This window comes from Lolium rigidum, chromosome 6, assembly GCF_022539505.1.
Source record: "Lolium rigidum isolate FL_2022 chromosome 6, APGP_CSIRO_Lrig_0.1, whole genome shotgun sequence".
In the NCBI taxonomy this organism is placed as follows: domain Eukaryota; kingdom Viridiplantae; phylum Streptophyta; class Magnoliopsida; order Poales; family Poaceae; genus Lolium; species Lolium rigidum.
In genome coordinates, this window is record NC_061513.1 from 263,317,352 (window position 1) to 263,328,623 (window position 11,272).

The 11,272-nt window shown below is 43.1% G+C and overlaps 1 pseudogene; it reads left to right on the forward strand.

Moving 5' to 3' along the window:
• Positions 1–4,145: 4,145 nt before the first annotated feature.
• On the forward strand, positions 4,146–6,217 carry LOC124664052 (annotated as a pseudogene).
• The last annotated feature ends 5,055 nt before the right edge of the window (positions 6,218–11,272 follow it).

Below are 11,272 nucleotides of genomic sequence, written 5' to 3' on the forward strand. Positions count from 1 at the left end.
AACAAGCTCTACAGTAGTTCTCCACTAATAGGTTTAAACTACATGAAAAAACTTTAATCATGATCTACTTGAGAGCTCAAAACAATTGCCAAGTGTCAAATTATCCAAAACATTATGAGGCATTTTCTGTTTCCAACCAAATAAAAATAATTATTGTAGCTTCCAACTTTTATCATCTCTACTACTTAAAAAGACTAAACTTCCTCCGTTTTCTGCCAATGGTTTCGTCAACCATTTTTTTAGACTGTTTTACCCTCCCACCAAACCACATAAAACACACAACTGCCCCAATTTACCGTTTCACCCACCTGATTTTTTCCTTCGTCTCTACCCCATCCGCCCCGCCCCTCTCTCCCTCCAACATCGCTCGCCTCTCTCCCTCCCCCGTCTCCTCTCACGCAATCCTCCGTCGCCACCCAGTACCAGCCGCCTCCGCCGCCAATGCGCGCCGCCACGACGCTGCTGGTCTCCGCGTACCCCCGTATCCTCCCTCTTTCTCTATAGCCGCCTCCAAGTACCATTACCTCGCAATTTTGTGGCTAACCCTAGATGCCCAATGCCCCTGCCTGCCCGCGGAGAGGCCGTCCGCTCCAATGGTGCGTGGCGACTGGCGTGGCCAGAAGGACGTGGACTGGGTGGTGCGGTGCAGATGGGGTTGTGCAAGGTGTGATGTGCTCTGGCGGTATGGGCTGCGGTGGCAGCGGTCGCCACCATCCAGCCCCTCTCCGGCGTGCGTTCCGCACCTCTCTGCCCGCACACGGACCCTCTGTGGCGCTCTACATCCCCGTCAATGCCTATTTTCCTCTCCACCAGGTGAGATAAAATGTGGGCGTTAGGTGTTTGATGATTTCTCTGAAGGAAAAACGGTTATAGTGATTTGGTCTAGAGTAAAACAATCATCTGAAATACTGTGTATGAGTAGATTTCCACCAATTTTGATTTCGTTTCAAGTTTTCATGTGAGTTAATGTCAATGATAATTAGAAGAATTTCTCAAGTATTTATCACATTTCACAGCATCAATATTCTGTCATTTTATGCCTTAATCAATTTCTCTGTATCCATATCATCAGTCTAGGGAGAACTTTTATTTGGAGTTTTGGACCCTGATAATCTTAGTGCTGTAGAGCGTGAAACTCTATATTTTTTTAAAGGATTGGATGCGCTGTTCAAGCCTTCTCTGTTTGTTTTCTATTCTTGATTACATACCACAGTCATGTGATCGGGCTAAATTTCACTCGGGACGGTTTCAGCAGAGGGTCCCGGGCTAGATATGGTTTTCCACAGCGAACTGACCTCCGAACCGTGGCTTCCTACATGTCAAAGCTCATATCTCTACTACTTAAAAAGACTAAACTGGTTCCTTATTCTGCCCAATACGTTTCGTAGTTTTGGTCGTCCCACCTACGTCGATCGCTAAAGGGGAATCGGTTCCGTCGGCAGGCCGATACGTCGTTCGTTTCGTCGCACTGCGTCGCTGCACTTTTACACTTTAGCCCCTCCCGATCCAATCCGACCCTGTCGCGGCCGGCCTCCACCACACGAGCACCGCCGCACACACGCCAAGGATCATCCTCGCCTCCGCCCCCGCCAAGGCTCCTCGCCCTCGCCGATGGTGCCTCCTGCGCCGCCTGCCGTTCCCCATCCTTGGGAACGCCGCATGCCTCCTCTTCAGGCGCGGCCGCCGCCCCGGACGTGGGCGCATCGTCCTCGACTGGATCGATGGGCGCTGGTGGTGTCTCCTCCCGCCGATTCGTCCTTTGTGGGTTCCACGGCCGCCGCACAGGCTCGGCACAGCTCCGCGTCATCAGCGCCCGCTCCACTTCATCCTTCGCGCGCCTCTCTTCGCCGCCCCTAGGTCCTGCCGATCTGATACGACGAAAGAGGGAGGAAGGCGTGACGTGGTTGCTGCTGCTTTAGCACTCCACGGAAAGAGCACTAGAGAAGAAGAAACATAGAAGAGAAGATGAAGAAGATGAATAGAAGAGAAATACCCGAGATCATCACAATTTGTCAAGTTCAAACCAAACTGATGAGCTACATCAGTAAAATCTACATCTTCTGTATACTGTCTAATTTCATATTTTGATTGCTAGAAACTTAGAATTGCTTTTTCGTTTATTTACATGAAGGAGAAATCTGTATGTATAGGTTGGTTCAGTAGCTGCCCAAGAGTATGAAAAATGTGCTCCAACTGTGCTTTCGTTGAAAAACATCTGCTAAACCTGAAATAATTGTGATTTTAGGCTAACACTATGGTTCCTGAATTGGTTATTGTATTGATGACATCTGAATTAGTATTACTTGCACGAGATTATAAGATAGTACTTCTGGAAATTATGATTCTTTTTCACATGGTATAAGTAGTACTTCTGGAACCAACTTGTGTTATGTGCCTCATAGTTTTCATTAGAAGTATCTGTAAACAGATATATTTCTCCTATATATGCTCTTTGTAAAGATATATGTTTCTAGCTAACTCAGCGCTTTACTTATATTTCAGTATCAGGTTTAATAATATTAATTATTTTTTTCTCCTATATAGAACAAGAAGATTTACAAGTAGTGCATGTTCACACATTTTGCGAAGCCAGATCCACAGCACGTCTCCTCTAGGTAATAGTGATGCCCAACCTTTGGTTAGCAACTATGGTATATTAGTTTCAATTTTCATTCGATTGTTTTGGACTATGATTATCATTTTCAGTGACCCACAGTCCCAAGAATCAACCGCGTGGCGACCTTCATAAACAGTTACACAACGAGAGGGAGGAGCTGTGTGTTTGAGTTAGGGTTCCACCCTGCCGTCCTCCATCCTCGGCCTGCAAAATCTCCGAGCACAACGACGGCAACGGCGCTTGCTCGCTCGCCCCCGCCCTCGCTCGCCCCCACCTTACACTATCCTCACCGCCAAGACCCCGCAACGACGACTGGTAGACAGCAGCTCGAGATCGAGGTCAGCACGGAGAACCCCCACCGACGCATCACGGCCGATTGTGGCGGCTGGGGCGACACCAAGCAGGAGGAGGTGGCTAGAGAGATCGTTAGCTCTTCCTCGGCCACAACAGCATAGCTCACCACACCACCGTTATCCCTTGCTGGAAATAGCCGGCGGATACCCTCCTGGCGAGGAGCTCCGGCGCTCATATCTCACCACATGAATCCTTCCCCTCCTCGAGCCCCACCAGGTTCCAGCAGGCACGAGAGGTTAGGCGGCGGCCGGTGGACTTGAGCGAAGGTAGCGGCAGCGTGGACTCTGACGGGGCCAGCTGGGGACGGGTGGAGCCGTTGCTGTGTGAATCGATCAGTGGGAACTGTTGAGCGGCAAGAACATGGCAAGAATCCTCCAACATTAGCTACCATCTACGAATTGGACATGTCTGATGATGTTCTGCATATGCTACGGCAATTTTGTGAGGACCATCGCAGTCACGGCGACATTCTGTGCCCTGCCCTCTAGAGGTAATTATTATCTCTTTCATTCTGTATGAATTCATCCTCAATCCGTTCTCACTCTTCCCATGTGCTTGTTGGGTTGTGTACAGGGATAGCTTCATGATGCACTTCTAGCAGATTTTGTACAGCTGGTGTGCCTCATCACTGCTGATTAAGGTCGAGCCCAAGCTGGTGAATCACTGAGTACCCTCTCTTGGAGTTGCTATCCTTGTTCAACGCCTCAACGGTTCGGAAGGTCACACTAGATTCAAAAGTACTGGTCTCGTTGATGCTTCTTACTTGGACGAACACTGAAGTTTTGCTCCTGGCTTTTACTGATTCGATTCAGGGCTTTAACTTGGATATCATTATTGATTGATTCACTCAATTCCATCGATCCAGGGAATAAGGCTAGGGAGATCTTGTGGTAGTTATCAAACATATAATTTCCAATGGGTGCAGCTAACTCCCTCTTATTTGTATTTGAAGGTGTCATAGCTAATCATTAGCACTTGGATTGTTAGTTACTTAAGCACATGTTCAGTACTTCAGTCACAGTACATGTGTTTTGTGTATGTCAGCATCACTGCTAAATGTGCGTGCAATTATACAAGCACCAGTTATCAAACAAGAATAATTAGCTTTGCTATATATTTTAGATTCAGCAGTGGTGCATAGAGGTGGTTCAAATTTACTCTAAGCATTCCTCTCATGTATACTGATGGCGGGCAGATCAGTTCAGGGAAGTGGGATGTTGATGTCAACGACATATTGGGTGAGGGGACTGTTGAGAAGAGTGAGAATGGATTGAGGAGGAATTCAGGTGGTGATGAATATGCCGAATCTATTTTACTACTTCAGAGAGCGCATGAATCTCTTGAGAATGGTATGTCTGAATTCCCACCCAGTTTATCTTTATTCATTAACCAACTCCTGAATAATTTGTTCATTCAGACAAATGTGGCATGCCAACTATCTATATGAACCAAAAAAATTGGGTGCAGTTCATCTTGCTACGTTTGTAAGAAGTGTAAGTTCAAACTGATACTTATTCTTGATGCTTGACTAATACAAGTCATGCTTCAGTTGTTCTGATATTTTTTATTTCGTTTTCTGGAAATACCTATAGTTGTTATATGAACCATCAATAATTACTGAGATGTTATAAATGATGCTGGTAGGAAATTCCTATTACTTAAAAAATTCTATGTCTAATATGATCTGTTTAGACTTAAATCTGGTTGATTTGATAAAACAACCCAGGAACATGTCCTTTTACCTCAAAAGTCAAATTAGCTTAAACTTCAATCATCAAACGGTTAAGATTTCAATTCTATGACTGCAGTATTTAATTATCACCCTGTTTTGAGGAGGATGCCGGCGACGACAGCGGCATCCAGAGCCTGACGCCCGGCACGCTCGACAACATTTTCTTGGTCGGTGGCGCTGGGATAGAGGTGGTCAAGAACTTCTGCCACAACATGCACGGGTAGGGCGTTTCAGTGAAGATCTCCGGCGGCCGCATTGGGTGCAGTTCATCTTGCTGCGTTTGTAAGAAGTGTAAGTTCAAACTGATACTTATTCTTGATGCTTGACTAATACAAGTCATGCTTCAGTTGTTCTGATATTTTTTATTTCGTTTTCTGGAAATACCTATAGTTGTTATATGAACCATCAATAATTACTGTGATGTTATAAATGATGCTGGTAGGAAATTCCTATTACTTAAAAAATTCTATGTCTAATATGATCTGTTTAGACATAAATGTGGTTGATTTGATTAAACAACCCAGGAACATGTCCTTTTACCTCAGAAGTCAAATTAGCTTAAATTTCAATCATCAAACGGTTAAGATTTCAATTCTATGGCTGCAGTATTTAATTATCACCCTATTTTGAGGAGGAGGCCAGCGACGACAGCGGCATCCAGAGCCTGACGCCCGGCACGCTCGACAACATTTTCTTGGTCGGTGGTGCTGGGATAGAGGTGGTCAAGAACTTCTGCCACAACATGCACGGGTAGGGCGTTTCAGTGAAGATCTCCGGCGGCCGCATTGGCATTAAGACCAGCTCCTACTCGATGCTAAAGAAGGCCCTGCTGATGCGCAGCGAGACCAACATGCTGCTCATGAGCCCTGGAGACATGGGCGCTCCCATTCCAACGCCACCCACCATGTCGACATCAACACACCGGGAAGGTTTTCACTGAGTGGCGATTCTAGAAGGATGGATCTGACATCACGATGCGAGACATTGCCAACGATAGTAAGAGTGTGTAGCTTGAACCTTCCGGGACAATCTTTTTGGGACTGGAAGACAACTGGCTATGTAGGTGTGATGTGTGAGGTGTAGCCTGTAGGCAGTGGTAGCTCCTCTGGGTCACCAGTGCTGCATTATCTGCAGGGCCATCAGTTCTCGTAGGGCATCAACTTCCAGTGCTATGCAAGTAAAAGTGTTGGTTCTGCAGGAATGGTTCAGGTGTTGTTGGTTCTGTGGATGGCAAGATCATGCTCTACTCAAAGAGTTCGATGAAAGATGGCGAAGACAGTGTTACCTGTGCTTGGATCACCAATTACTCATGTGGATATTACCTATGATGGGAAGTAGATTTTGGGCATGACAGACACATACTTGGTCTTGATTTGCACTGTCTTTATGATGGGAAAGAGAATACTGGGTTCCATGGGCGTATGGGAAATTGGATCGCAACGCATAGCTTGTTGAAGCTCAGTCCAGTTGCATCGATCTTGGTTGGGAATGACAACAAATTTCATGGTGGATAGTTTTGGGTAAGCTTGGGGAATCAATGCTGCCAGAAATCAGTTAATATTTTGGTCTGTACTTTGCTTTGAAACATTTTATTCTTACTGTACCACGGCTACTCTAATCATAAGATGTGCGTGCTTACAAAGTTTTTAGTATCTACATCAAGTACAATGCTTAAGCTTCATATAAAAAAATGTGAATCCCATGCTGCATATACTAGGGCAATGTCTAGGTCCAGCCAATTTCCGGTATGTCATGTATATGCTCTTGATCTGTGTAATGTATCTGCTATAAAAATGTATGTGCAGGCTTCATGTTGTAAAAGAAGTGTGTAAGATGACCTCAGGCGCGGTGAAGGATATCGCGGAGCTCCCCAAGGGTCCGGGCACACAATCCAGCCTGTGCTGCAGGTGGCGGACATGCGTCCTATCAACGCCAAGGGCGTGATAGGGGCGCAGCAGTCAGAGTGTTTCCGGATGTTGTTCCCTGACGGTGTTCACTCGCTGCAGTCCATGGTCTCCACCGACCTTAACCGAGTCGTCATGGACGACACCCTCCGCCACGGGTCCATCGCCCACCTGTTGGACGCATGGACATCATGTGCATCGACGTCCAGGGCTGAAGGTGCGTCCGCCAGAAAGATTGGACCTTTCACTGCTTGCTTTGGTTCATGGGTGTACTGATTGTTCGTTGATGTGTCTTGGATATAAGCATTTGCATCTATTATGGTATCTCTTGAATCGTAGTTCATTTTCTGTCATTTTCTCAATGAAAGTACTGAACTATAGCATGTACTCTCTTATGTCTTCTCTCTGAACTTAAATGGTGTACTCTCTTCTTCAGGTACTTCAGTTGAAGTAAGATTCAGGTCTTAGTGTAACATTGGAACCAGAATTTGGTTTAGAGATTGCAGAACTGAAGGGCTCGATCCTAGCAAGGTACTGGGGTAGTAAACAGCTTGATCTCAGCGATCTTCTGTTGCTGGGCTGTCAAGGTGTTGCTGCTGCCGGTGCTGGTGATCTGCGCTGCTGGGAGCTGGTGGGGTGTGCTGCTAGGAACAGGCAAAGAGCGAGCCGTCGAGATGATGCTGGGAGCTGGCAAGATACATTAGTGGGAGCTGACGAGATGCGCTTCTGGCTTTTATCCCCTGGCTTAGGCTTGCGCCAAGCCCCTGGAGGTGGGTCGAGGGTGATGCTGCCCACAGTTGACTCTTGTATTAGGTACATGAAAGATAAGGTACCACCTCTCATTCTTTTCTCATCTCTGAGCACATATAAAGCAGTTTTCAGTTTGTCATCATTGCTCTGTCTGGTATACCAGCCAATGTATGATCCCTTCAAATGATTTATCTATTATCTTTTTGTTAATTTGTTTGGCTCTACGTGGTAGACTTGTTTGTCGAAATTCTGCTCCACTACGACCCAATCAAGAAACTGCTCTACGATTATGGATATACTGCTACTTCCTTTTACATCTAGATAATTGGTCACCGGGACTTGAGAATGTGGTCTTTTTTTCGAGTTTTGGTATTGAACCATTCTTGAGTACTAAATAAATGCAAGGGTTATAATGAACTTCAATGAGGGATTGCTAATAGTATACATTTGATTCGGTTGTATTTAGTCATTTTGTACGAGTATATGTTTGATTCTTCATAATTGTAACCCTCTACATTGAACATTTCTCTAGACATGGTAAGGTTTGTGATTTCCCCCGTCAGGGCAGTAAATTTGGCGTCAACGGCAGGCACCATCGCCGGTCAGCACTAGGTGGTGGACTTGTTTGTCGAGTTGTGGTTCCACTACGAGCCAATCAAGAAAGTGTTATGCGAGTATGCATATACCACTATTTTGTCGGAGGTCAATGAAGCAGGTGATCAGGCCAAGGTCGCTACAGCTTCAGGTGAATGAATGAAGGGTGAAAAGGCACGCTTTCATGATAAGATCTTAGTCTCCAGCTGCTCCACATATGTTGTACATTTTCTTTTCTTTTCCCCTGGTGCTAAGATCATCCCATATCTTGTACTGATGCACATCACTAGAATAATGTTGTCATTCTTTCTAATCGATACATAGGGTTGTGAATTATATGTGCATTGAAAAATAAATTTTGAGGACCCGTGGCAACGCACGGGCATTTGTACTAGTTGAACATTAAAAGTAAAACGAAGAACAAGCGTTCATATGAAAAAGCGGAGCGTGTCTCTCTCTCACACAAGGATTGCTAGGATCCGAATTTATTCAAACACAAACAAACGAAAATAAAAGCACACAGACGCTCCAAGTAAAGCACATATGATGTGACCGAATAAAAATATAGTTTCAATAGAAGAAACCTGATAAGTTGATGAAGAAGGGGATGCCTTGGGCATCCCCAAGCTTAGACGCTTGAGTCTTCTTGAAATATGCAGGGATGAACCACGGGGGCATCCCCAAGCTTAGACTTTTCACTCTTCTTGATCATATATCATCCTCCTCTCTTGACCCTTGAAAACTTCCTTCACACCAAACTTCTCATAAACTTCATTAGAGGGGTTAGTACATAATCAAAAACTCACATGTTCAGAGGTGACACAATCATTCTTAACACTTCTGGACATTGCTCAAAGCTACTGGAAGTTAATGGAACAAAGAAATCCACCCAACACAGCGAAGAAGCAATGCGAAATAAAAGGCAGAATCTGTCAAAACAGAACAGTCCGTAAAGACGAATTTTTAATAAATACTTCCGTTGCTCAAATCAGAAAACTCAAAACTAATGAAAGTTGCGTACATATCTGAGGAACACGCACATAAATTGGCATATTTTTCTGAGTTACCTACAGAGAAAACAGCCCAGACTCGTGACAGATAGAAATCTGTTTCTGCGCAGAAATCCAAATCTAGTATCAACCTTCGATTAGAGGCTTCACTTGGCACAACAAAACACAAAACTAAGATAAGAAGAGGTTGCTACAGTAGTAAACAACTTCCAAGACACAAATATAAAACAAAGTACTGTAGCAAAATAACACATGGGTTATCTCCCAAGAAGTTCTTTCTTTACAGCCATTAAGATGGGCTCAGCAGTTTTAATGATGCACTCGCAAGAAACAAGAGTAGAGGTAAAAGAGAGCATCAAAAAGCAAATCCAAAACACATTTAAGTCTAACATGCTTCCTATGCAAAGGAATCTTGTACATAAACAAGTTCATGAAGAACAAAGTGGCAAGCATAGGAAGATAAAACAAGAGTAACCTCAAAATTTTAAGCATATAGAGAGGTGTTTTAGTACCATGCAAATTTCTACAACCATATTTTCCTCTCTCATAATAATTTTCAGTAGCTTTATGAATAAACTCAACAATATAACTATCACATGCAGCATACTTTTCATGATTTCCAAACACATAATTTTTATCAAACTCAAAAATAGTGGGATCCAAACTTTCAAACTCACTTTTATCAATAATATAACAATATGAATGATCAATCTCAAGAGATATGGGACACACAGATAATGTCAAGAACTCTCCAATCCCATTTTCATTAGTAGTACAATTAATATTATCAAGTAACATAGGACCATCATCTAGAGCTTTATCATAAACATTTGCCAAGCAAAATTCTTTAGTACCATGCATTTCGACATCAGGCACAAACAAAGCATTATCATAAGATTTATCAAAGTAGCATGGATTATATATATAACAGTAGCATAGTTATTCTCACAAGTTTTACTTATAGGAAATATTTCAAGAGAATCCACAGGAACATAACATTCAACCTCTTTCGGTAAGCATGGAGGACAATCAAATAGTGTAAGAGATAAAGAGTTACTCTCATTAGAAGGTTGGCATGGGTAGCTAATCCATTCTTCCTCCTTTTGTTCATCACTCTCCTCTTCTTTTTCATCCAATGAGCTTTCGGAGTTCATCAATTTCCTCCTCTTTTTCATCCAATGAGCTTTCAGGTTCATCAATTTCTTCTTCCACAGGTTCCTGCAAATTGTGAGTGCATTCTTGTGCATTAATGAGTCTCTCTTTATAATCAATGATATAAGGATTATTACTATAACTTTCATTGAAAAAATTAAGGATAGAAGAGACATAATCTTTAAGGTCCTTACAAACAACACAAGTTTCATAATTCTTAACCATGAAGGATTCTATCTCAGAGGCTCCCATAAATACGACAAATTGTTCTACCTCTTCGAACCCATAATGAATATAGCAATTCCGATTATAGCTCTTAATAAAAAATTCCTCACTAAAGCCACATTGAAATTTAAGATGTTCAGTATCCTGTTGAGAACAACAGTTTATATCATGGCGTTTAAGCAAGATTTTAGCCATTGTATTCAATTTTTCTATCACAGCACTCATTACTTCACCAGTTCTTGATTTTCTATAATTATTATAACATTCTATAAGCTCCAAATAGGTTGTTGGTTCTCCCATAATAGCAGTTTTTAATTTTTAGGTTTTTCAAATTTTTATGGATTTTTGGGTATATGAGAAAAGTAAAACAAGATAAAAAGAAACTAGACAAAAGTAAACTAAGCAAAATAATACTAGACAGAAATAAACTAAGCACAAAGAAACTAGACGAAAGTAAACTAAGCAAAACAAAATAAAACAAAATAAAAGCAGAGAGAGAGGTAGAGTGTACTCCCCAGGTGAACTTATGAGTAGAGCTATGCCTCCCCGGCAACGGCGCCAGAAAACAGTCTTGATAACCCACAAGTATAGGGGATCGCGGCAGTCTTCGAGGGAAGTAAAACCCAAATTTATTGATTCGACACAAGGGGAGGTAAAGAATACTTATAAGCCTTAACAACCGAGTTGTCAATTCAGCTGCACCTGGAAAAGCACTAGTAACTGGGGTGATGTGAAAGTAGCCAGTAATATGAGAGCAATAGTAACAGTAACACAGCAGCAGTAATAGTAACACAGAGGTAATGGCACCAGAAGATAGTTGATACTACTTCTAATGACATGTAGAACGAGTATATGATGATGAGAGATGGACCGGGGTTCCCAGCGATCTACACTAGTGGTAACTCTCCAATAACAAGTGACAAGTGTTGGGTGA